Here is a 27,475-nt window from a genome sequence, read left to right as displayed (position 1 = left end):
TAAGAGAGCCCTTCTACGATTCACTCTCAGAGCGCCCTGCACTTTTCCTGCAAAGCATGATAACAGTTTGCATTTATGGCTTATTTGTCTCCCTTATTAGCTTGCAAGTTCCCTGAGAGCGAGGACATGCCTCTTCTGTTTGCTTCTGTTTACAGTGCCCAGCACAAGGCCAGGCACAGAGTCCAGCACAGAATAGAGATTCGTTAAGTGATACTCACTGAGTCAAATGAATGAATGAAGGATGGATGGATGAATACTTAAGAGGGGCCCAAGGATCGTCTAGGCTGAAAGCCTCCAAAATTCTTCACATTCCTTAATCCATTGCATTCATCCTTAGAGAGGGAGAATCTTTTATCACCTAAAATGGGTGAAATGCATGCCTCTTTGTGGGGAAAAAACCATGAGCAAATGCAATCGTCTGCCCTTTGGATTGACCAAAGAAGGGCCCAGGGGAGGGGAGGACCCAAAAATACCTTTTCAGACACTGAAGGGGTGCAAGCAGATCCACGAGAGGCCACTTCAAGCCTTGACACCCTAAATTCTAGGATTTCCAGTCTGCTACCGACAAATGACAAATGCTGAGGGCTCAGTGGGCCTGGCTCAAGCCTCCCTCTCCTTCGCTCACTGTGTCACCGCAGGGGCCTGTCCCCTTGCTATTCCTCCCCGCTCCCCTGAGAGGTGAGCTCCCAGCTCTCGCCAGCATCACCATAACCAGATCCACGGCCAGGCATCCTCAGTCAAGGCTACTTGGTTTTTGGTTTGATCACGATTATAGGAACAGTATTTTTCAACAGGAGGGCAGATTAACAAAGGTACTATCGCACAACATAGAAGAATAAAGACGCGACTACAAATAGAGAAGAAATAGTGAGGGACGGTGCTGCCTGCTGCAGATGCTTTGGATCTGGTCCCATTTATTTGTTCATCTGCATCCCAGAGGGGCCGGGCACAGTGATAGGTACTGGCTGGTGGAAAGGGAGAGCTGGGTCAGGGGATGCACAGAATAAGCAGGCCCAGGACTGGCGGGCACTATAAGGCCAGTAAATCATGTTACTGAAACTGAGGCAGGCTGGGAAGAGCCCAGGGAGGGCTGGCATCCCTGGAACATTCTTCTCTCCCCAGGGGTGGGAAATTACTAAACAAGAGGTGTAGTCAGGCGCAGTGGTTGAGGGTCCGCCTGCTGATGCAGGGGACACGGGTTCGTGCCCCGGTCCAGGAGGATCCCACGTGCTGCGGGGCAGCTGGGCCTGTGAGCCATGGCCGCTGAGCCTGCGTGTCCGGAGCCTGTGCTCCGCAACGGAAGAGGCCACAACAGTGAGAGGCCCGCGTACCACAAAAAAAAAAAAAAAAAAAGGTGTAGTCAGGCATGCCGGCAAGTGGGCCATCAAGGACTGGATTAGATCAATGTGATAAACCATAGTAACAAATTGAAGGAGAAAAACCATATGGTCATCTCAACAGATGCAGAGAAAGCTTTTGACAAAATTCAACACCCATTTATGATAAAAACCCTGCAGAAAGTAGGCATAGAGGGAACTTTCCTCAACGTAATAAAGGCCATGTATGACAAACCCACAGCCAACATCATCCTCAATGGTGAAAAACTGAAAGCATTTCCACTAAGATCAGGAACAAGACAAGGTTGCCCACTCTCACCACACTTATTCAACATAGATTTGGAAGTTTTAGCCACAGCAATCAGAGAAGAAAAGGAAATAAAAGGAATCCAAATCGGAAAAGAAGAAGTAAAGCTGTCACTGTTTGCAGATGACATGATACTATACATAGAGAATCCTAAAGATGCTACCAGAAAACTACTAGAGCTAATCAATGAATTTGGTAAAGTAGCAGGATACAAAATTAATGCACAGAAATCTCTGGCATTCCTTTATACTAATGATGAAAAATCTGAAAGTGAAATCAAGAAAACACTCCCATTTATCATTGCAACAAAAAGAATAAAATATCTAGGAATAAACCTACCTAAGGAGACAAAAGACCTGTATGCAGAAAATTATAAGACACTGATGAAAGAAATTAAAGATGATACAAATAGATGGAGAGATATACCATGTTCTTGGATTGGAAGAATCAACATTGTGAAAATGACTCTACTACCCAAAGCAATCTACAGATTCAATGCAATCCCTATCAAACTACCACTGGCATTTTTCACAGAACTAGAACAAAAAATTTCACAATTTGTATGGAAACACAAAAGACCCCGAATAGCCAAAGCGATCTTGAGAACAAAAAACGGAGCTGGAGGAATCAGGTTCCCTGACTTCAGACTATACTACAAAGCTACAGTAATCAAGACAGTATGGTCCTGGCACAAAAACCGAAAGATAGATCAATGGAACAGGATAGAAAGCCCAGAGATAAACCCACGTACATATGGTCACCTTATCTTTGATAAAGGAGGCAGGAATGTACAGTGGAGAAAGGACAGCCTCTTCAATAAGTGGTGCTGGGAAAACTGGACAGCTATATATAAAAGTATGAGATTAGATCACTCCCTAACACCATACACAAAAATAAGCTCAAAATGGATTAAAGACCTAAATGTAAGGCCAGAAACTATCAAACTCTTAGAGGAAAACATAGGCAGAACACTCTATGACATAAATCATAGCAAAATCCTTTTTGACCCACCTACTAGAGAAATGGAAATAAAAACAAAAATAAACAAATAGGACCTAATGAAACTTCAAAGCTTTTGTACAGCAAAGGAAACCATAAACAAGACCAAAAGAGAACCCTCAGAATGGGAGAAAATATTTGCAAATGAAGCAGCTGACAAAGGATTAATTTCCAAAATTTACAAGCAGCTCATGCAGCTCAATAACAAAAAAACAAACAACCCAATCCAAAAATGAGCAGAAGACCTAAATAGACATTTCTCCAAAGAAGATATACAGACTGCCAACAAACACATGAAAGAATGCTCAACATCATTAATCATTAGAGAAATGCAAATCAAAACTACAATGAGATATCATCTCACACCAGTCAGAATGGCCATCATCAAAAAATCTAGAAACAATAAATGCTGGAGAGGGTGTGGAGAAAAGGGAACACTCTTGCACTGCTGGTGGGAATGTGAATTGGTACAGCCACTACGGAGAACAGTATGGAGCTTCCTTAAAAAACTACAAATAGAACTACCATACGACCCAGCAATCCCACTACTGGGCATATACCCTGAGAAAACCATAATTCAAAAAGAATCATGTACCAAAATGTTCATTGCAGCTCTATTTACAATAGCCCGGAGATGGAAACAATCTAAGCGTCCATCATCGGATGAATGGATAAAGAAGATGTGGCACATATATACAATGGTTTATTACTCAGCCATAAAAAGAAACGAAATTGAGCTATTTGTAATGAGGTGGATAGACCTAGAGTCTGTCATACAGAGTGAAGTAAGTCAGAAAGAGAAAGACAAATACCATATGCTAACACATATATATGGAATTTAAGAAAAAAAATGTCATGAAGAACCTAGGGGTAAGACAGGAATAAAGACACAGACCTACTAGAGAACGGACTTGAGGATATGGGGAGGGGGAAGGGTGAGCTGTGACAAAGCGAGAGAGAGGCATGGACATATATACACTACCAAACGTAAGGTAGATAGCTAATGGGAAGCAGCCGCATAGCACAGGGAGATCAGCTCGGTGCTTTGTGACCACCTGGAGGGGTGGGATAGGGAGGGTGGGAGGGAGGGAGGGAGACGCAAGAGGGAAGAGATATGGGAACATATGTATATGTATAACTGATTTACTTTGTTATAAAGCAGAAACTAACACACCGTTGTAAAGCAATTATGCCCCAATAAAGATGTTAAAAAAAAAAAAAAAAAGGACTGGATTAGAAGGAAGAGAAGATGCACCAGGCCACATGTGCATGAGAGAAAAAAGGGAAGTGACAGAGTGGGAGGGGAGAAGGAGTTAGGTCCAGAAACCTTGACAGGAACTGCTCCTTGTAGAGCAGAGGACATCAGAGCTTGTTGGAGCCCAGAGATCCATTCCCAGGTAAAGGGTGGGGAGGCGTGGGAGATAAAATCCCCGGTCATCTCACAAGGCCCACAGATGGCAGAAAATCCTAACAGGAGGAGGTACAGGGGAGGCCAGGAGACAAGGTGGCAGAGAGACAGAGAGACAGAGTTCACTGAGAGAAAGCTGCTGCCCAGGTTGTTACCAGGCATGATACTGGCATCCTGTGGGTGGATCCAGCCTTGCCCCCAGCTCTGGACAGTCACTAGTCTCCTTTTTTTTTTTTTTTTAATAAACTAGTCTCCTTCTGTGAGGAGTTCACTACCAAGAGCTGTGGAAGGTCCCAGATTGTATCCTCTTGCAAGCTCACAAGTTAGCCACAGTTTTACAGACGTGGGTAGAAAACGTGAGACCCTTGGATCAGAAGCAAAGCTCTTTATTCCTCACAGTCCAGCAGGTAGCACGAGCATCGCATCTGCATTGGTGCCTCTGGTCCACCCATGGGGACAACGTGGAGGGGCCTAGAGGGATGCTGCACACACAGTGGGTTTGCTCCACAGCTGACGGAATACAAGCTTAGGAAACCTGAACCTTTTAAAATGGGCATCAACCTGCCTGAGGGAGATATTGTCTTTACTGGAGAGTAAAAATACCGGCCATCTGTTCCTCACCCCAGAGGGAGACACTGTCTGCTTCTTCCAAGGCTGCGTGCTATACAAATATCCCCAAAGACAGAATCTAGAACAAAGGCCGTCAGTGCCTCTGCTCACAAGACTTGCAGGAATGCAAGAAACCCCCAGAGAATTATCTCCCAACACTCACAAACTGCAGAGAGATAGACTCCTACCCTCCCAAGACAGCTCCCATCTCGTCCCTGGGAAGAGCACAGGATAGAGCGGGCAGGGATGCTTCAGGAAGAGAAAGTCCTCACGCCTGGTCTTGAGGGATGGCAGAGACAACCTCACGCTATGGTTGGCTCGTCCTGAGGAACGCCTCCTCTATTTCACTATTCCTCCTCTATTCTTCTATAATTCCACTTTAAAACATGGGTCTGCCAGGGTACAGAGAGGCAAGGAACTGTGCGTGAGCAAACAGAATTCGCCCTGCCCTCCTCCAGGGAAAAAGATGCTCTAGAGTTTTTTTAAGATTGCCTAGAATCTGAATCACATTCGAAGCCATTCTCTGGCCACTGAATGAGCACCCGTTACAGCTCCCAATCTCCTTCCACTCTGTCTGTGGCACATGGCATTCCACCCCGCGGTAACGGTGTCCCCGGAGTTCTCCAAATACAGCCTGGAGGGTCCTGCCCTCCAGGTTCACGCCCTGAAGCAGCCAGAGGGGTAAGGAGGCCTGCACATGTGCCTTTCTCTTCACAACAGGCAAGTGGTGAGAAATTTAGAACTGGGTCACCTACCTGGCTTATCTTCTGCCCTCATTGAGAAGATTAATTCACAAACCTTGCATTCAGAAGGCAGGTCAGATGGCCATTTCAATGACTCCTCAGATCATTTTACCTTTACCTGTGGGGGCCCACCCAGCAGCCAGGATCACTCAGGGTCACTCTTCTGAATTATAAGTAAGTCACAGCACATGACACCACCAGCCCTTTCTCACAGATTTTAGAGCAGAGATGCACATGCCACAGTACAGGATCCCCCATGTGAATAGCCCCCTCCTAGGAGCTCTCTCAAGGTTTCCACAAGCCCCTAATCTTCTGTCCCTCTCCCCAGGATCTCTTAAACAAATGTTATATGTTCAATTATTGCATTGGCCTATTTAATTGATTTATATGCACTTTAAAAAGCTTTACACTGTGCAGGAAACACATCTATCATAATCCTTGACTGAATTGGAGAAAGGAGAAGGGAAAAAGGGAATTAAAATTTATTGAGCACTTATTATGTGCCAGGTAATACACAAGGTACTTTACATACATTACTGAGTTTAATCCTCACAACTGCCCTGTGAAGTAGGTATTTTTTCCTACTTAGCAGATGAAGAAATTGAGACCTATAGAGGTTAAGGGACTTGCCCACAGTTACAAAGCATCAGCTGGAAGAAGCAGGACTCAACTGCAGCTCTGATTCCAAGCTAACATGTACTTCGGGGTTTAAATACCAAGTGCTTCTATAAAAAGTTACGAATAAGGAATGCACCCCTTATTGTAGCATTGTTTCATTGAGGAAATAAGATCCAATTGGCATTGTTCCCTTGAACCACGTCTTTTACTACAACTGGACATGCCCAAGTGCACCATTTCACACTAATGGGGGGATGGGGAGGGATGAGGAAAGGGCCCCTGAGGGATAAGGTAGGGGTGTTTACAAAGCCCAAGAGTTTTCTCTCTGAACACTAACACTTCTTAGAAAATTCTCACTATTGAAAAAACTCTTCAACTATTTCTACTCAATGCCATTGTGAAGGGGTATAGAGAACATTCGTTCATCCAACAAGGGTTTATATATGATAAGTCACTGTGTGTGGGTACAAGGAGACAGCAAAGAACCAGACACTCATGGTCCCTCAGAGCCCACATTCTAGAAACTAAAGGGGTGCTCAAAGTCTGAAACAGCCAGTTAGGCACATCCCTGAGCAGACAGAACAGACACAGGTGTCAGTGCTGGGCAGAGTCCAGGGGAGGGGACAGCTGATCCAAGACCCAAGTGACAAGAGGAGAAGCCCTGTACCTTCCATTCATGACAGAGGTGAGCACTGTCAGTCCATCACGTGCGGCCCCAAGACCAAAGTAAGTCTTGATCTGTTAGTCTGGGTTCTCCAGAAAAACAGAACCAATAGGATGAGATAGATGATAGATAGATAGATAGATGGAGAAAGAGGTTATAAGGAATTGCTTAATGACATTATGGAGGCTGAGAAGTCCCGAGAGCTGCAAATTTACAAGCTGGAGACCCAGGGGAGTGAATGGTAAAGTTCCACTCCAAGTTCAAAGGCCTGAGAACCAGAAGAGCCAATGGTGTAAGTTCCAGTCTGAGTCTGAGTCCAAAGGCAGGCGAAGGCCAATGTCCCAGTTCAAAGACAGTCAGGAAGAAAAGCATTCCTTCTTCGTCACAGGAGGGTCAGCCTTTTTGTTCTATTCAGGCCTTCAGCGGATTGGATGAGACCCACCCACATTGGGGAGGGCAGTCTGCTTTACTCAGTCTATCAGCTCAAATGTTAATCTCATCCAAAACACCCTCCACACACCCAGAACACACCCAGATTAGTGTTTAACCAAACATCTAGGCATCCCACGACCCATCAAGTTGACACATAAAATTAAACATCACACTTGGGCAAGTATTTACCCCTTTACTAAGTAGAACCAGACTGCTGAGTTCTTTGATTTTTCATCTGTTTTGTAGTTTTTCTGTCTCTTATTACCAGACTGTCTGCTGTCACTGCTGACGGTCACTGCCCTTGCCCACAGAAGGACCTCTCCTCACTTCTAATTCAATCTGGGTTTGAAAAACAAGAGTGCTATTCTAGTTGGAATTTAATAAACTTGAAGGAATCCACAGACGTGGAGGTGAAATGCTTGAGATGTAGAGCAAATATTTTGTGACATTTCTCTTATCTTCTCACAGGGAACTTTTTTTTTGCATCTATTCTGATTCTTAGAGCTGTGAGCTAGATAAGGCAAGTTACCAGAGAACATGAAGACTTTCTGTATGAGGATGAGTCAAACAAAATTGAAATCACAGGGGCTTCCCTGGTGGCGCAGTGGTTGAGAGTCCGCCTGCCGATGCAGGGGACATGGGTTCGTGCCCCGGTCCGGGAGGATCCCACAGGCCGTGGAGCGGCTGGGCCCGTGAGCCATGGCCACTGAGCCTGCACGCCCAGAGCCTGTGCTCTGCAACGGGAGAGGCCACAAAAGTGAGAGGCCCACGTACCGCAAAAGAAAAAAAAGTTGAAATCACAATAGAGGGCAAGTCATGGGTAGAAATGTTTTCACAACTTCAGGGGTCAGTTTGGTATTCAGGAATCACAAAACACAACAAATGTGAAAACAGGCAGCTAAACAGAACCAATCCTCCTAGCTTTCTTGTCTATTTAAATCATCCTAGGAAGAATAATTTCCTCCAAAGCCAACAGAATGAATCTTCACTGTGACTTCCCAGGCAATAAGCTAGTCAGATCCTACCAAAGAGTTTCCAGAAACAATGGGTTTTTTACTTTTAAAAATGATCAGAACTTTCAGGACTTAACACACACACAGAAGTAGCAACCATTCTGCTTTGGCCCCATTTTATCACGTGTGAGTGTCAAAATTTGTATAGCTTCAAATCAACAACAAGGAGCTGTAATTTTTGTGTTCGTTTGTTTAAAATACCAGCAATTTTCTTTTTGCTTGTTTAAGCTTCATTTAATTCACGCTCCAACCTTCCCCTCTTTGATTGCATTTCCAAATCCTAAATAAAAGTGATAACCCTTTCTGCCAATTGTAACAAACTGCTGGTGCCAGTTATTGCTTTTTGAAAGAAAAAAAAAGCAAAAAAATCTTTTAATACTTAGCTGACAGCTTTATCCAAAAGGGGGGAGAAAACCCTGGCCTTTCAAAGCCACCCGATATATCTGTAACAACCTCTTTACTGAGTTCATGTATCTTCTTTATTGTTCTTCATAAACAGGCTATTGGATCTCTCTAGTCTGCAATGTGAAAAACAAAAAAATTTCCTCCCATCCCTGCCTCTCTTATCTCCTAATTGTTTTGTTCTGAGGTAGGGGAGACCCTTATAAATGTCTCTCCTATTTTATATGTCCTCTCCAAGCCCATTCATGCTTTACTCCAGGGCTTTTGACTCCTGTTCTGTTTCCGCCTGAACCTCTATCTGCTTACTGTTCTCCACATCAAACCCCACGAAAGTGTTTGAGATTTCATTTCAGAGGGTGATGTAAGAGAGATAAGAGTCAAAGGCATTTGAAAAGCCACTTTCCAGCGTGTCTGTGCTGCGTAGGTTGGAGGGAGAGACGCAGCTTACCTGACATCACAGAGAACATCCTCGTTCAGGTCTGCGACGTCCACCTCTCTTCTCTGTTCTTTCCAGAGGGCTCTGCAGCTGTGCGTTCTGCTCCGGCTGCTGCAGCTTCAGAGGCTCCTCCATCTCTCTGAGCTCCAGCCTCATCATTGTCCCCAAGAAGCTGACGTCTGACCACAACAAGAACAGCCCTTGTCAGGGACAGGCAGGTCTGAGCACCTGTGGAATGGCTTGTTGGGGAGGAGGCAAAATTCTTCCATGTGGTTAATTGTCCTATAAATGTAGGAGATGCACATTCCAGGAAAAGGTCATGGAAAGGAGTCTGGAGGGGGAAAAAACTGCTCACTAAATCTCAATTCCTTGATGATATGCCTCAGAGTGAGCATCTCAGACTTGAGTACTGGAGCAGTTCCATGCAATAAAAAAAACCATGAACACTCATTAGTTAGGCTTGGCTGTGATACTGCTGTGTAACAAATAATCCCCAAATCTCAGTGGCTTACAGGAGACATTTCTTTCTTTTCACTCTTGGGTCCGCAGGTTGGCTGAACTCAGCTAGGCTTGGGTTAGGTCTGCTCCATGTATCTCTCCATCGTGGAACTGTGACTCACACAAGGTATACATATCTCATGGTGAAGGCAGGCGCACCAGAGGACAAGCCCAAACATTTGAGGCCTGGGCACACCCCCACTTCTGTGCACTGCTTACATGGCCATGATGGAAGTGAGTGAGGCAAATGAGCATACACCATCCTGAGGAGGAAGAGAGAGGGGATATTGAGTGAATATTTGCTCAATAACAATCCTCTCTACCACACACACACACACACACACACACACACAGAGAGAGAGAGAGAGAGAGAGAGAGAGAGAGACTTACAAGGTCAAAGAGAACTGCTTTTCAGGGAGGCAACAGTCCTGCAAAATAGGAATTGCCTGCTCTTCCTACCTGCCCCTGGCTGTTTGCAGCAGTTCAACAAAGACATTTTTGGATCTGGGACTGAAAGCAACTTTAAATGCCATCTAGCCCTACATCTTCACCACAACAAGTTTCTAGTAACAGCTCCAGTGACAGGGAGATCACTTTCTTCAAGGCAACCCACTCCAAGCACACAAAATGAGTCTCCTTCTCCAGTATAGCAATGCCTCAGATGTCAGTGGCCAGCTCTTAGGTATCCCCTAAGCCTTCTCTTCTCCAAGTGAAAGGCCCTGGGTGTCTTTCCCTCAAAGCCCATGGTTCTGAGTCAGTTTCCTCCAAGCATGTGCTATGTGTTAATGCACTTCTCACGTTGGGAACCAGAGCTCCAGAACCACAACATTTGTATAAGCGGAGCAAGGCGATCCTCTCCCCCATTCTGAGCCAGCATCCACCCGACAGGAACCACTCATATGTCTTCCTCAGGTTGAGCTTAAAGTCATCTCAAGTCGAAACAGTCTTACATGTGTTGCTGAACCATTCATCAGTCAACCAATCATGGAGTGCTTAGGATACAGCCTGCATCCTGCGAGGTGCTGGGGACACTGTGGTCAACAAGGTTGACGTACGTAGTTCTGGCTCTCGTGGAGGCTACTTGGAGAGACAGATAAGAAATAAGTAAAGAGGGGGCTTCCCTGGTGGCGCAGTGGTTGAGAGTCCGCCTGCCGATGCAGGGGACACAGGTTCGTGCCCTGGTCTGGGAAGATCCCACAGGCCGCGGAGCAGCTGGGCCCGTGAGCCATGGCCGCTGAGCCTGCGTGTCCGGAGCCTGTACTCCGCAACGGGAGAGGCCACAACAGTGAGAGGCCTGCGTACCGCAAAAAAAAAAAAAAAAAAGTAAACAGACCAAAAACTAAGAAAATGGAAATACATACTATGAAGATAAAGAATAGATAATGGGAGGAGGGAAAAGGGAAAGCTGTATGAGATACGGTGGCCAGGGAAGGCCCCTCCAAAGAGGTGAATCCTGAAGCCCGGGGAGAAGGCCGACAGGAAGACGATAGGGAGGAGCCCTGGAAGCCGACTGGGCAGGATGCGGGCCTGCAGGATGAAGGATGGAGATGTGAAGGTAGTCCGGGTGGCCAGGCCTGGTGAGTGGCGAAGGGGGCACAAAAGCAGGCAGAGTGTCAGCAGGTCTGCTTGGCCGTGAAGGGAGCAGAGTGTATTCTGAGCACAGCAGGAAGACACTGACGTGCTTTAAGCAGCAAAGGGCACGACGTGACATGCATCTTCAGCAGAATCCCTGGCATTCCGAGTGTGTGCATCCAAGTGTGTGCATCCGAGTGTGTGCACCTGAGTGTGTACATCCGAGTGTGCGCACCTGAGTGTGTGCATCCGTGCACGGGGATCGGTGCAGTCCTTGTGGAGAGAAGGCCCAGCCGGATAACTTGATGTCTGTCCCAAATGAGTTTCTCTTTGTAAATTTAGGCCCCTTGGTCCAGCCTGTCGGCCAACAGCCAGATTTTCCTTGCAGCTCTGTGCCACCAGCACAGGCCAGACCAGGAGGAAATGTGACTCTAATGGGTGAACAGCAGAGCCCTTGGGCACATCGACTGAGATAGAAAAAGTATAAAAACCTGACAGAAGAACTTTAAAAGCAGAGCCTTCAGCAACCATGATTTTCAGGAACAAATGGTTCATCTTCCTAAACACCCAGCCCGATGTTGAGGAACAGATCCTGGGTGATGAGCAACAGGGATATAAAACTTCACCCTTGGGAAACAGAAATGCAAAGCACTGTCCTAACCAGATGAGCTGGAGCCTGCCTGCAATCAGCCAGAAACCCCTGGAGTCTTGTCTGACTGGGAGGAAGAGGTCTCTGTGCCCTGCTTCTGCCAGACTCACCAACACGTCTGTGTGTCCCCTGCTTGGTGGGCTGGTGCTCTGCCCAGTGGGGTAGCACTGCTTCTACCTTCTCCACCAGCCATCCCCGTGGGTCACTGCACGGGTCTGGACCATGCAGACAGGATGGGCAGAGACCAGAGGACTAGTGAGGAAGTAGGGGGCCCTTCGAGCACAGCTGAGTGGGCAAGGACACTTAAGAATCTGACCCGGGGGGATAAAGGAGAAGCTGTCAGCATAGATGAAACAGGCAGAGGAGATTCTGTGGACAATTAGAGGCTTAGAGTTACCTGGGACTCTCTCCTGAGCCCATGTGCAGGAAGGCTCTTAGAGATGCAGGAGACACCTGCTGATTTGCTAGGAGCCAAGCAAGGCCAGGCAAGGCTCACCTGACCAAAAAAAAGAGACAGAAATAGAGCTATTTAGATACATATAGGTATATAGATATCTATAGATACAGATGTTTAGATAGATAGAGATATTGATACAGATGTATCGTCCCCAGAACACATCTTGTTTTCAGTGAGTGACCTCCCCCAAGGAGCCAGGAGCTCTGGAAAAGGAAGTAATGACTGAGACCCACACCTGGAGACGGGCACAGCTTTTGTGGGGGACAGAGGTAAAGAGAGCGCCATGCAACTGAAGGATGCTCCAACTCACCCCTTGCTTTTCTCTGCTTCCTCCCCTGCCCAGCCTCAGGGGTACTCTCTCCTTTGTCCCGTTGTATCCTTCTTCCTTACTCCAGCCTCCTGGTCTTGTCTGAATAACACAAAGACTTCAAGGGTCAAACCCAAATTATCGAGAAGGAGGCGTTTCAAACTTCTTATCCTCATTACATTTTTCAGAGAGAAAACAGGTTTTCAATCAATATGTACGGTATAATCCTATCTTTAAAAATATATTATTTATTACTATAAGGGGCAGAGTATATGTGCATATAAACAGAGGTGAAAAAAGTCTGACAGAACACAGGGGATTTTTAGGGCAGTGAAACTCTGTATGATACTGTAAGAGGGGGTGCATGTCATTATACGTGTTTCCAAATCCACAGAATGTACACCACCAAGAGTGAACCCTAGTGTGAGCCATGGGCTCTGGGTAATAATGATGAGTCAGTGTCAGTTCAGCAGCTGTAACGGATGTCCCCTCTGGTGATCGTGGCGGAGGCTGTGCAGGTGCAGGGCAGGGAGTATGTGGGAACCCTCCATACCCTCCTCACAATTTAGCAGTGAACCCAAATTCACATCAGGTTTTTTTCTTTAAAAATATAATCTTTATATTTTTAAAACTTCAGCAGATATTTATCAGACAGATCACAGTCTTCTGAGTTCATTCACTCCCTTGGATATTTATGGGGACCTCCTGTGTTAGACATTTTACCAGAATTGAGTATCAGAATTTAATTAATTTAAGTGATTTACTTTTCTTTCTTCATTCTCTCTCTTTCTTCTTGCTTATCTCTCTTTTCTCATTTTGCAAGTCAACATGTAATGATAATGAACCAAAGAAAAAGAGTTTCAGAGCAGGCCTCCTCCTTTCCCAGCTCTCACACCCCAGGCTAGGCATCCTGGTGGAGAAGCTTCAGACTTCTGCTGTAGTGTTTGGACATGAAGTTCCTGCTCTGCTCTTGGCCCTGGAATCCCGTCGGAGCTCACAGGAAGCCCTAGCCGGCCTCCCCAGTCCCCCAGGAATCCCCGGGGCTAGGATTTGGGTGGCTGTGCAGAGCCCTGTCATCTCACCGAGGTAATATGGCTCTCAGTTCATGCAGCACTGGAGAGGGGGCAAAGGAGACAAATGGAATTTCTGCTCAGTGAGTTGATGATGATAATAAATAAGGTCTTTTCTCCAAAGACTTGAAATCTGTTGGCTCATTTCAATGCACAAAATTATTCATTTAAAAACTCCTCCCCACAGGCTTGAAGTAGATGGGGGATTAGTAATCATTAACCCCATTTTGCAGATGGAGAAACCAGGACCCAGCAGGAGCTGGAGCTCATAACCACTGGCAAAGCAGGTGTCCTGACTCCCCGGCCACTGCCTTATTTGGAGGGGGTGCAGACACAGCCTCAAGCTGGTACTGGAAGCACAGGCCCAGAAGGTCATGGCTGTATCCTCAAGAGTCTATGCTGAATTCTCCACCTATTCCTCTAACTGCTTCCCTCCTCTGACTCTGAGCTCCCAGAGGACCCGAAAACCATTTCTTCCTCTTTCTCTGTCCTCCCAAGACTGAGCAGACTGAGGGCAGGGTCCAGACACTCCCTCTGCTTCCCTCACGCTGAATGTGCTCAGGACAGGGCTCCCCAAAGGCCCCCGATGCTTGGTGATCAATGATGCATCGATCAGCTGAACCGTGGCGGAATGACTTCCCTGGTCCAGGCTCTTATATTTGCCAGGAGAATACTGCCTGGGAGGCAGAGGCAATCGTGTGGCTCCGAGCAGGGAGAGGACATCCTTCTCCTGCTCTGCCTTTGCCTGTCAGAGCTTCCAGCCTCGGGTAACCATGGTAATCACCAGCATTAACCACGGCAGTGACAGGAGCCTCAGCAAGCCAGCTCTGACCTGCTCCCACTGCAGATGGTGCCCTGGCTTCCTGCAGCACGTCGGTCCCCAGTTCGTACCCCTGCTGCCTGTACCCAGGGGCTGCAAAGGATGGTCTGCCTACCAGACCCAGGAGTCAACGCTGGAGAGAGAAAACAGCCCTAAGCCTCCTGCACCATCAGCAGGACCTGGGTCAGAAGAGGTCGAGGATGTGGCCCAAGATCTTAGTGGCCATGATGGTGGTGCCCAAGGACCAGGGCTTATTCCCTGCACTCCCCGTCCTGTCCCAGCCCTGCCTTCAAAGATGGCAGCCATCAGCTGTCACCACAGGAGGCCAGCCTGACCTGAACCTATGGGTGCCCCTCAGGGCAGGAATTAGGGGCAACCACAAGTAAACTTCTGCTGCCCTTGACTTAAGGGCCATGCCAGAAGAGCCGCAGCTGAGCCATTCTTGCGAAATTTCGGTGCTGCCCCTCTGATCCTGCCCACCGTGCCCATCAGCTGCACTGCTCCACGTCTGAGACATCGGGAGACAGCTTACCATGTCCCCAGGTCTTCATACCAGGGACACGTCCTACCAGCCCGGCCTCACTTCTTCCTAAGCCCTGCTCCCCATCTCGCCCTCCTATGAAGCATTAAACTTTTTTCCAGGTGGCACGGAGCTGAGGCACTGCCCAGAACCCAGGGGCCCGTCCTTTGCAGCTCTGAGGGCCAGTCCAGACTGCCCACGGGGACAAACAGAGGCCTTTTCCCAGGTCCTCGGGTGAGGGGAGAAAAGGACAGCTTCTGTGAGCTACCAGAATCCCTGCCGCTGCCGCCCCAGGGTTTGCAACAGGCTTGTGGCCGCATCCGGGACTCAAGGGCTTTGCGAATTCCTGACAAACAACACTAAGGATGGTTGAGCCCAGCTGCTCCTGAGAAATCTTTAAATGGGAAAGGGCCAAAGAATGAGTTTCCCAGGAACCGCTCCCCGAGCCCTGGCTGCCGCCCAGCCTGGCTTCAGCCGGGAGCCCAGCGCGGGTGACGGAGAACGACGCGGCGCTCCCTCTAGCGGCGAACCTCCCGCACAGCGCCTCCCGTCTGCCGGCGAGCCTTCCCGCGTGCAGACGCTCCCCGGGGACCGCGCTCCTGTCCTGTCTCCCGAGTGCAAGCGGTGAACCGGTCAGCTCTGAGGAGCAGGGCCGCCTCACCTGGGCCAGAGGAAGGTCCGTGCCCCAGCGTAGGAGCCCCTCCGGCCTTGAGCCGCTCCCAGCCAGGAGTTCGCAGCAGATCCCCTGACCCGGGGTGAGGCCGCCAAGCTGCCCTCTGCCTCGATGAGGCCAGGAACGGGCCAGGAAAGCTGCGTGGCCTGCCCCAAACTGAGACCTCTACAAGGTCTCTGGGCTGCTTTGCCAAGCCAAGCAGCGCTGACGGCGCAAGACGCTTCGCAGGCCCACCTGCCCCACCCCTACCCCCCCATCGCCCCCCCTGCGCCAGCAGCCCCCTTCCAGCCCCTACCCCGCTGAGCTACCACAGTTGGGTCAGGTGCCCCACCCACCCCTCGGGGATGCACTCTCTTATTCATCTCTGTATCCTCAGCACCACGCACAGTAACTGTCTGTTGAATTCATGTACGAATGAAGAAATAGAACAGCATTTGCTGTGACAAAAGATGTTCCTCTACACAAAGACGATCTGTTTTGCCAGAATCCACAGGAGACTCGATCTGAGCCGAGAAAGTTACTTCAGTCTCGACTGTGCTCATCCTTTCCACACCTCCTCTCCACCCTGCTCTACTCCTTGAGGAGGAAGGCCCTGTCTACTTTATCTCTGGGTGGGGGTCTCCAGAAGAATGCTGAGAAAAGACTTAAGTGAAGAAGGGAGGGAGGAAGGGATGAAGAGAGAAGGGAGAGAGAGATGGAGGACCTGTTATTCATGTCCAATCAAAGCTGGCTTTTGATTCACACCCACTCTGATTGGCCTGTCCAGTCATGACATCATCAGAGAGCCAGGGGTGCTCTTACTCTAATTAATCAATGTTAGTAGCTTTATTGAAGTATAATTCACATACCATACAATTCACTCACTTAAAGTGCAATTCAATGATTTTTGCTCTATTCAAAGAGCTGTACATCCACCACCACCACCATTTTCATGACCCCAAATAGAAACTCCACACCCATTCACAGTCACTCCTCAGCCCCACCCAGGCCCCCAGCCCTAGGCAACCACCAGTCTACTTCCTGTCTCCACGAATTTGCCCATTCTGGTCATTTCATGTAAATGGAATCATACAATTTGTGGTCTTTAGTGACTGGCTTCTTTCATGTAGCGTAGTGCTCTCGAGGACCATTGATGTTGTAGCATGTGTCAGAACTTCATTTCTTTTTATTGCCTAATAATAGTCCATGGTATGGATATATACATTTTGTTTATCCATGTATCAGTTGATGGACAGTTGGGTTGTTTCCACGTTGGGCTCTTACGAATAATATTATTTTTCTAGTAATAAAAACCAAAACCGTTTGATGTTCCCCCTGCCTCCGAAGAGGATATGAGGTAGTTTACCCTAAAAATGGCAAAGCTACAATCAAATCCAAGACTATTTGCATATTACTGTTTAATTTTGAACTTCTTCCGTGTCTCAGACAGGGTGCTAGAGACTTTCACAAAACATTATCTGTTTTTGAGAGAAAATTTTGAGCTAATTCTTGCATGACAATTGAGTCTCAATTTACCTGTAAGCTTCTTAACAGCCAAGGCAAAAAGGGAAGTATAAGGAAATGTACATTATATTACTGTCCCACTGGTATCACTGTTGGATTGGAAACAGCTCCATCATTCACTCTTCTCCTAGAATTAGGAGAGCAGAGCTGCTCTTTGGTTCTCCATCAAGCATGGAGCCTTATTCTGCCCCACTCCATGCTTGTTAACCATGTACCAGTTAACCACTGACATCCCCAATACCATTAACTGGTTTGCCCAGCACTTTCATACCCGTGATCTCTTTTAACCCAGTGGGGTAGTGCCTGAGCCATATTACTAGCCCTATCCTGCAGGTCTTCAGTGTTTCTTCAACCAATGTCTGTTACAAGTCAAATACTATGAGTCCAGGTGAACAAGACAGATACAGCATTGCCCTCCCAGAACTCACGGCCCAGAGAGGAAACCAGACACTAAACAAGCAGACAACTAAGTAATCCCCAAAGCCAAAGTGCTGGGGATAAAACCAAGAGGGAGTAGTGGTGGAGAATATCAAAGTGCGTGCAGAACATACTCCCAGGAGTGGTCAGGAGAATCCTCCCTAAAGATGGGGTTTTCAGCTGCAACCCTAAGAAGGAGCAAGCCATGTGGTCAGAGGGAGATTGTTCCCTGCAGAGGGAATGGCATGAGCAGGGGCTCTGGGGAGGAAAAGAGCCTGTTGTGTTCCAGGAACAGGAGGAAGCCACCGTGGCTGGAACGTAGGAACAGGGAAGAGGCACAGACAGGGCCGCACGGACACCCAGGGCAGATCAGGAAGGGCCTTACAAACCAAGATAAGGAGTTCGGTTTTTATTTTCAGTGCAATTGGATTCAGTGAAAAGGTTTGGAAAGGAGAGTGATGGGATCCCATTTAAGTTTTGAAAAGACTGCTGTGCGGAAGATGAACTGCAGAGCCAGAGAAGAGGCAGGGAACCCTGTTGGGAGGCTCTCGTAGGGTCCAGGAGGGGATGCCTGTCACGGGCAAGGCGATGAGAGTCACGCTGCAGAGAAGACATAAAGAAGAGGGATACATCACAGGTGGCTCCTAGGTTTTGGTGTGTGGAACTATAGGTAAAGGACAGTGCCATCTACTGAGGTGGAAAAGAGTGGAGAAGAAATAGCTTAGGAGAAATATCAAGAGCTCTGTTAGAGACTCAGTTGGTTTAAGATGCTTGTGTAACGCCCACCTGGAGAGGTCAAGCTGTGAACTGGCTAGGAGCCTGGAGCTCTGAGCCGAGGCTTTTCTAGAGATGCAAATTAGGGACTGTCAGAGTGGAGGTGGCATTTCGAGGCATGGGTATGGATGAGATCACCTGGGGAGATCCCGCAAGTTTTTGAAGCTTTTCTCTGTATCTGCCTCCCGGGTGCCAAAACAATAAGTTAACTCTGTCAGTTCAGAGAGGGGAAAACTCACAGATGATGCTGGCCATTTGGTCCCATGTAGATGAAAGTTTGATTGAGCAACTTTTCTTGCAGTCAATCACAGGTTTGATCGCGTGTGCGCAGATACACAAACCGCACCTATCCCCCTGACCACGTGAGGACAAAGGAGACTGGGGCAGCCGGCCAGACTCAGGACAGCAAGTGGGCTCGCCCCCAAAATGGGAAGACAGGCTCCTATCAAGCAGTGAGATTGCACGTCAGTAGGTCACTGCTGCAGCAGAAATGTTACAGCACAGCCATTACTGACGAGCAACAAGACTGGGATGATGCTCCGAGGGCTTAAAACAAGAAACGGAGGCTCTGTGTGTCCACACTCAGGTACAAACGGGAGGGAAGAAGCCCCGCCAGTTTCGACCATCCATATACCACCCCCGCCCACGCACCCTCATCATCTTCACCATCATCGTCAACACTCTGCTGATAGGAGAGACGTTGTTTTGTCCAGTAAAAATCTACAGAAAAATTCCAAGTTTTATTTTTCTGAAAAATCAGCCTTTAATAAAAAAATTGCGCTGGGCTCATTGAGGAACGCTGGTGTATTTCTGAGACATGATCACATGGTTTTCATGATTTTATAGGAAAACCTGGGTGAAAATAAAAGGCTTCTCCAGAATCCCATTCCAGAAGCAAAGACAACTCCAACTTTCGCTGTTTATGAATGGAGGGTGACTCAGCCTCTTCTGCCGGCCCCAGGGCCCCAGCCCTGGGGGAAGCGTGGGCGGCAGACAGAGTCTAAGTTAGGGAAGGAGGAATTAGCCTGGATTGGCTCGGATGTAGCTTTGTCCAATCATTTCTGAATGATAACGGTGATTCAGATATAAATGAACTAGTGTCAGGAGGAAAAGAAAGATGTCGTCAATCACCCAGTCGTCAGTTATCAATCGTGACGATGGGTCAAGACCCGAGGTGAATGATGCCAGAACGGAGGAGAGGAAAACCCAGCCCTCGTCTCAGGAAAACCAAAGACAACAGCACATGCAAACTTCACAGCAAAGCCAGTCTGCGTGTGCCAAAGGCTAAATAAGGCAGAACTCAGCCCTTCGGGAGCTCTTGGGGAGACAGCACCGTGCAGGGGCAGTGCAGGCAAGCACAGAGGGGAGGAGACCTCAAGCTGGGAGGGGCCCAGAGGATTCAGAGGACAGAGGGGCCCAGAGGACAGATTCAGAGGACAGAGGGGCCCTCCCCTCTGGGGAGGGGCCCAGAGGACAGATTCAGAGGACAGAGGGGCCCAGAGGATTCAGAGGACAGAGGACCTGTGATTCAGGGAAAGGGTCCAAGCACAGCTCCAAAGCTGGAAGGGAGGATGTGGTTGGGGGGCAGCAGGGAGACCAGTGTAGGTAGGATGCAGAGGGCAAGGGTGGGGACCCAGCAGGCAGGGCAATGGGTGAGCACCAGCAAGAGGGGACAGGAGTAAAGGCTCTGTCTTCAGGCAAGATTTCACCTGACCTGAGCTGTGTAGGTACATCTGCCTCCCGCGACCCCACCTGAAACTCTGCAACGGGCCCACTGAACTCTGTCCTGACTCCACATTCACTGCAAACACATAGACAAACTGGCTAAACACTGTAATGCAATTTATCAGAACACATGCCTTGCCCTCCTTTGCCAAGCTTTCAACCATATAGATACGTGGGGAGAAAGAGAGAGCAGGTTAACAAATTATGCAGTTCTACCCCAAAATAAAGCACAAGCACCCCTCTCCCCGCTCCAGTTCCCCAGGTTAATTGATTCTCATGAAGCCGTGGCATTTACTGCCCACTGCTCATCTTTATTTTAAAAGATCACAAGCGATACACAAATTGCAGGGTGAAGACCACCTCTGGCTCTAACTGTTTAGTGAAAGGTTAGTCCCCGAATTAACAAAAACGTGTTATGTTATTTTATTTAAAAACATATCTGGGGGCTTCCCTGGTGGCGCAGTGGTTGAGAGTCCGCCTGCCGATGCAGGGGACGCGGGTTCGAGCCCCGGTCTGGGAAGATCCCACATGCCACGGAGCGGCTGGGCCCGTGAGCCATGGCCGCTGGGCCTGCGCGTCCATTCAGAGTACTTACCAGCCCAATTTTTGGCAAATAATTCTGTTTTAAGTAGGCTGGGCCCATAAGAAAAGCTGAGGGTGGGAAAGTGCCTGCGGGTCGCTCACACTGAGGCCGCGTGAAGAGAGGAAAGGGCCTGGCCGGGCACGGCTGGGCTGTAGGGACTTGATCCAAAGTAGGTGACTGAATTACAAGGTCCCAGGGGCTTGGCAATCCACGGCAATACTGATGTTAAAACATGCTGTGATTTTCTTGGAAATGACTCCCAGTGTAATTTCATGGGTCCAGGTTCTTTTGTTTTCCCTGCATCCCTTCTGCCAGGCTAGACTATACAGTTTGTTGCCCAGTGAAGGTGGAAAAAAAGCTTCAAAGAAGGTCATAGAGCAGAGAGGCAGGGTGTGACATAAAGATGACCTGAAAAGTGAAGTAGGACATCCTTCATTGCTGGTGGAGGAGCCCACAGAGAGATGAAAAGTACAGGGAAGAGGTCACTGGCTCCCTCTAACTGTTGAAATCTCTGGAGGCAGAAGAGAAATTGGTAGGGCCGCCAGACAGGCTTGCAGGGAAATCCCAGCATGCACAGCTTACTTCTGACTTCCCAGGGCACGTCTCAGGAAATCAGAGTGTCTGCAGAAAAACCATCTCTTACGCACCGCAGTACAGGGTGGGAAATTAGAAGCGCCTGAGGAGTGGTCCAGCTGGCCCAAGGTGGCACCCCTTCCTCGTCTCCTGCTGTCCTAGGAGTGTTGCATCAGGACCCGAGAAGCTCCCTCCCACCAAGCCCCAGAGTCGACTGCCACGCTCTGCCTGTGCCAAAAACACAGACCATAAGCCCCCGCCCCCAGCAGTGGATGCTTCAGTGGTGGAGCTGGTGAGGCCAGAGGCCACCCCAGGGACAAGTGGGCAAGCAGGTCAGCCGCAGGACTGTGCATGGACCAGGCAAATCCATCAAAGCAGGAGATATGAAGATGTCCTGAACGCAGGCATCCTCCTAGAAAAGTTGGCAGGAGGAGGAAGGGAAAAAGAGCCCGCTTGAGGGGAGTCACAGACCTGAAGGAGAACATGTATTTTAATTGATTTATTTACTGGGGCAGGGGGAGGGGCACTCTTTCAACTAGAAGAAATAATGCTATCTTCCTTGTCAAGGTTAAAGACTGCTTTTGGTGGTGGTGGTGGTGATACTTGTGTTTTTATTATTGCTGTCTTTCCTGCCATCAGCAAGAAAGCAAGCTGAAACTAGTTCTGGAAAAAAATTTTTTTTTTTTTTTTAGGTGTTGGGGGTAGGAGTTTATTAATTAATTAATTTATTTTTGCTGTGTTGGGTCTTCGTTTCTGTGCGAGGGCTTTCTCTAGTTGTGGCAAGCGGGGGCCACTCTTCATCGCGGCGCGCGGGTCTCTCACTATCACCACCTCTCTCCTTGCGGAGCACAGGCTCCAGACTCGCAGGCTCAGTAGTTGTGGCTCACGGGCCTAGCTGCTCCACGGCATGTGGGATCCTCCCAGACCAGGGCTCGAACCCGTGTCCCCTGCATTAGCAGACAGATTCTCAACCACTGCATCACCAGGGAAGCCTGGTGTTTTGTTGCCCAATTTTAAAGCTACCTTTTCCTGCACATATTAATACTTGCCAGTTACATTTCAGCCCCTTCACCACTTTCAGTGTCTAAAGGGCCTGTCACACAGGGACACATGAGGCAGCAGGAATCTCGGGACTGTGGTATTTGGCAAAGTGCAATCAGGGCCAGCAACTTTGTCCCGGGGGGGTCCAGCTGTGTTGAAGGAGGACTGTATCCACAGCTACAAACACAAGGACAGAGCCCAGCCATTCTCAGAGTGGCCTGCAAGGGCCAGGAAGGATGTCCAGCACGAGTCAAGCATGCAGCTCAAGGAGAAATGAAGCTCCAGGCAGGACAACTCGGACCGACTCCAGCTTATGGTCCGGAGAGACTTACTGAAGTTTCCCTGGGGAGACAGTAACTCAGGGGGTCATCTTAGATTGGACATTCAGAGCAAGAATAACTGTAGCACCCACCCACCCACTGCGATAGCGCCCACCCACCTGCCGGGCCAGACTCCTAGGGAAACAAAGGTTGCTAATTCCCCAAAGATGCCAGCCCTCGGTGCTCTCCCACTTCCCAATCACACCAAGATGAGATAATGGATTCAAAAGCACGTCGTCAACTGCAAAGTGCCGTACAAAAGCTGGCATAATTATTAATATCAGCGGCGAAATTTTTTTTCGGGAGAGAGATGCCAGCATTTGTGCGTTCATAAATCATAAAATGCTTCCCGCCTAAGCCTTCTTCCCTTGTCTCTCTTTGGCTTGTGAACTTCCCAGGCCTACCAAAGGAGTCCTTTTGATGGAGAGGTTGTTCGTTACAGTGGACGAGGAGTTCATGGCTGTCTCAGTGCCAGGGCCGTGGCAAGGCTTTGTCAACACCTGCCTGTACCGAACAGAACTGGAAGAGATGCCACCCTCGGGCTGATGTGAAAAAGATGGGTGAGCGGTGTGACCACAGCAAGCACTTAAGGAGACTGCATCTCATCATTTACATGTAAACCTCATCCCTGGAGGCCTGTCAGTTTTCCAGAGGGCAGGGCCTGTTTATTCTGCATCTCTCAAATCCAACAGTGCCCGTCCTGAGGCTGCAGGCTTGCTGGGTGAAGGAGTGCTTGCCTGATGAGCTAGTGATCTGCTCAACTGATGATATGCTCGTCAAAATCCATAAATCAGTGCCTGAGCCCAAAGCCCAGATCTTGCCGGGGAGGTGCTAGACTAAGAGGCAGGAGGCATGAGTTCTGGTTCTTAGGGGCCACAGTTTCATGTGTGACTTTGGAAAAGTCCCCTCCCTTCTTTGGACTTCAGTTTCTTCATCTGTAAATTTAGGAAAGGGGGGTTAAAAATTTTTTGAGTGTGTGAACCGACATTCTGTGACCCCATCTATGCCTCTGCTCTCCTGGGCAGCACAAACAAAACAGAACCCGACGAAATAATCATCAACAATTTAGCAAAAAGAGCAGCCCTATTCTTAATGAGATTCCAGAGATTAAGACTGGTTTTTATTAGATTTTGCAATTATTTAACGCTATGAGAATGTTGTTTGTGGAATGATTAAAAATTGTGGGTAAAATGTAAGCAAGTGATTCATTTAAATCTGAATCTGAAGAGATGATAGAGCCACAAGGAGGACTGAGACCAACATCTAACAGGGGAGCCAAGAAGGCAGCAGGAAAATGGGTCCAGAGCTGCAGAGACCCACCATGAGACTTGCCACGTGCAGCCTAGGGGATGAGAACAAAGAACAAGCAACAAATCCAGGCCCTTTGAACTCTGACTACCGCCAACACCTGTGCACCTCTAACTTGTGAGGCATCTAAATTTTCAAAAGCTTGCAACACAATTAATTTTGAAATCATATTCAGCATGGCTTAATTTTGAATCTTTGATGATTTGAAACGTCCTGCCTCAAATTTAAATTATTGTGGCACATGCAGATTTACACACACACACACACACACACACACACACCTCTCTTTCCCCCTCTAGAAACCACTGGAAGTTTCAGTCTTAATGATGAGGAGAAATAACAAAAGCACTGGAATTGACCAAGACTCTGCCACGAGAAGCCATAGCACAATGTCTGGAACACGACGGGTATTCCATTCAACAAACATCAGGGGTGATATGATGGTGACGAAGAAGAAGACGATGATGATGCTCGTGATCACAACAATGACAGTAAAAGCACAGGGAGACCCAGGGACCTACTTCTACTTGTATGCAGACCAGTGCGGCTCTGCATTGGCTGCCAGCAGAAATCGCCAAGGACATAATTCCAACCTTGTGACTCGGCGCTCCTCCCAGCAACTGTCTCCATCCAAGCTTCGGACTTCACCCCTTCTCATCACATTTCTATCCTCACCTCACCTTTCTGACCTGACTCTCACCGGTGCTGAATGTGTGCTCCCCAGAAGCTGCTTTTAAAAATAAACCTTTAATGTTTGTTTCCTGGGTGCCTGTCCCTTTCTCTAATAGCAACTCATTTAATCACAAACAATCCTATGAAGTTAGTAGCACAGCATCCTCACTGAACATGTAAAGTGGTTGTGAACCGAATAAGTGAGTGCTCTTTTAAAAAGGAGGAAACTGAGGCGTAGGGAGTCCCTTGCCCACATCATAGAGCCTAGAGTTGAGGTCTGAGCCCAATTCTGTCCACCTCCTAAGTCTGCATGTTACAATAAGGTCTCATTCTCAACACACTCTGTTCTAAGGATTTCAGGTTATCTTGCCTACAAAGCTGTGAACGCTGCAAGGCCAGAGACATTGCCCATTTTGTTCACTGCTGTGTCCCTGAGCACAGTCCTAGGCTAGGGTACTGAGTAGTGTCTCACTAAATATTTATTGAAGAAATGAATGAATTAATTCTGTCTACCTTAGGAGGTGATCAAGGAAATGGAGGCCAATGTGTTTCGGTGGCACTTAAATTAGATACACGTGAAAGAAAAAGATGCTTGAGGTACAGTTTTTAGCAACTCAGTTAGTTGGGATCTAAACAGGAAAGCCGCAAGCCCTCCTAGTATTCACACACAGGAGATTTAATAACACGTATTGGTATGCCACGAGAGAAAAGAGGCTGAGAAGACAACAGTGAATGGTAAAGCACCCTAGAGATGAATGCAGCGGAAACTACGGTCACTCTTCAGCTAGAGGGATAAAGAAAAGCCACAGAGTTACTGAGCTGGGAGCTGCGGTCACCCAGTAGATGCTGAAAACCACAGTGAGCCCATCCATGAGGAGCCGGGGCCATGGGACTTGCAGCTTCCGCCAAGGACTTAACCCCAGGCAAAGAGAAAAGGAGAGAAAGATGCCAGCTTCTCCCTTCTTCTTGCCCTCAGTTCTCCTCCAGGGCTTCTCATTGGCCAGACCCAGCCAGGAGCCTGCTCACAGGGGAGCCTGGAGGAGCAGCCAGCATCACTGTCCCATGAGCTGAGCAGGGGAAGGGAGGAAACAGGCTCAGGTACAGCTCAGGGACTGATTCCAAAGTGAAGATTCTTAAACTATTACCAGGCAAAGGAGGGGTCAGTCTTTTTCAGACATTTCTTACAATACTGCATATTCAGAAAAAACAGGAGGGGGACATTTTGAACAAGCTTGAGAGGAAACCACCTGTAGATCTGAAATTCCTGTCTGAGATGGCTGAATGATGCAGCGCCGGGGGGCCGGGGTGCAGCGTAAGATTTGTCTCTCATTCTGTCATTCATACTGCAGTGCAGCTCCCAAGGAGGCCCACTGCCCAGGGCGCCTGCCCATCCAGGAACATAGCCCCAGCCCGGTCCATTCAGCCCCCGTGTCTCAGAGAGAACTGGCCTCACAGTCACGAGACTGGCTAAGGGAGTAAGTTCTGTGGTCCAAGGGACGATCCATCTCTTAGAGCTGTCTGAGTGTCTGATTGTTCCACCAAGGATTCCCCAAACCAAGGCATAGAAGACAGACTGACCATCAGAGCCAGGACCCTGTGAGCTTGCCTGGTCCCATCCCACTCCCCACGCCTACCTTGTATTCCAAATGAAGAAGCTGAGGTCCGTGGTTGAAAGAGGCTTGGCCATGGTCATATGGCAACGTAACAGCAGACTCAGAGACTCAGAACATCAGCTCAGGTCAGGGTTCCCCAAGGGGTGGGAAGAGGGTGGTTATAAAGTAAAGATGGAAAACTTTATTTATTTATATAGAGAATCAGCATTATGGTAAACTGAGTGATCTGATTGAGAATGTTCACGCTTAGCACATTAATCTCAATTTCAAAATACTTAAAAAATAGTAATTATAAATTATATTAAACAGAACTTAATAATTTATTATCAATGATGTTGAAGATGCCAAAAGACCTTGCCAGCCCTCAGTTGGGGATGCCTCAAAGTAATGCAGGAGATAGAGTTAAATGTGCAATGGCCTCAGGACATGTGCTGGAAACCACTTTTCAAAATAAATATCTGGAGATGTTGGCTTCTGTTTTTGACAGAGTAGCTTGTATCAGGTTAACCATCCTGCTGAGAGCAACTATAAAAGCTAAATAAATTGCAGAAAACAGCTGTTTGGAGTCATAGGAGAGTAACAAAAGCAGCCAGGACTTTAGGGGCCAAGATTCCGGAGAAAAGGGAAATGCAGTGAGTAAACCCTAAATGTCCCTCATGTTTTCCCTTCAGGGCATTTGCCAGTTCTCAAAGGGCATCATCACCACAGAGAAGAAATATACGTCTAGAACCACAGCAGCCTTGCTGGTCTGAGAAGACAAAAATTGGAATTCAAAGCTACCAAGGAAGCCAGAACATAGGGAACCCTTATCCTGGAGAAAGGTCCCATATATAGAAACAAGCCAGGCACTCCACATTTGAATTCCCCTCAATGAATTTTCTCATTCATAAGCTTTCCTTGTGATAGGCAAGAAACTAAGCAGTAAACAGCTTCTAAAAGGCTGGGAAAGCCATCAGAGTTTCAGCAATCTCAAAGTGTTAGAAAGAAAAAATGCTGACATTTGGGGCCCACCAAGGAGGAGAGGTTTTGGCAAATAACCTAGATTTTCATTGAGACAGCTAAAGGATTATACACCAAGAGAAAAGACAAGCCAGACAGAGACTAGCCCTCACAAAGCCCAAAATCCAGCCTTAAAATATCTCAATTTCTGACAGGATCAAGGTGATTTGCCCACTCTTTAACTGCCTGCTAGGGAAAAAAGATCCTCTCTAAGGGAAGGTAACATCATCCAGAGCCTTGACAAATTTTCATTTACAGTATCCAGTATTTAATCAAAAATCATCCAGCATTCCATGAGACAGGAAATAAAGCCAAGTTAAAAAAAAAAAAAAGCTAAAGACTTTAGAAATACACAAGATACGGTAATTATCAAAGATACTGTAATTATCAAAGACTTTATCAACCTAGTATTA

At 47.9% G+C, this 27,475-nt stretch overlaps 1 long non-coding RNA gene across 3 annotated transcripts in view; it reads right to left on the bottom strand.

Annotated features, from left to right (window-relative positions):
* Positions 1-27,475, bottom strand: part of LOC137205420 (uncharacterized) — a 429,493-nt gene that overhangs the window by 383,723 nt on the left and 18,295 nt on the right. For all 3 annotated transcript variants that reach the window (XR_010934128.1, XR_010934129.1, XR_010934127.1), the window contains exons 2-4: positions 12,455-12,553; positions 12,085-12,183; positions 8,981-9,729 (exon numbers count right to left, since the gene is read on the bottom strand). This is a non-coding gene — a long non-coding RNA (uncharacterized lncRNA). The remainder of the gene's footprint in view (positions 1-8,980; positions 9,730-12,084; positions 12,184-12,454; positions 12,554-27,475) is intronic.

The sequence above is a fragment of the Pseudorca crassidens genome, chromosome 14 (assembly GCF_039906515.1).
Source record: "Pseudorca crassidens isolate mPseCra1 chromosome 14, mPseCra1.hap1, whole genome shotgun sequence".
NCBI lineage: Eukaryota > Metazoa > Chordata > Mammalia > Artiodactyla > Delphinidae > Pseudorca > Pseudorca crassidens.
Note: the sequence above shows the minus strand (reverse complement) of the source record. Positions and strands in the feature narration are given on the sequence as shown.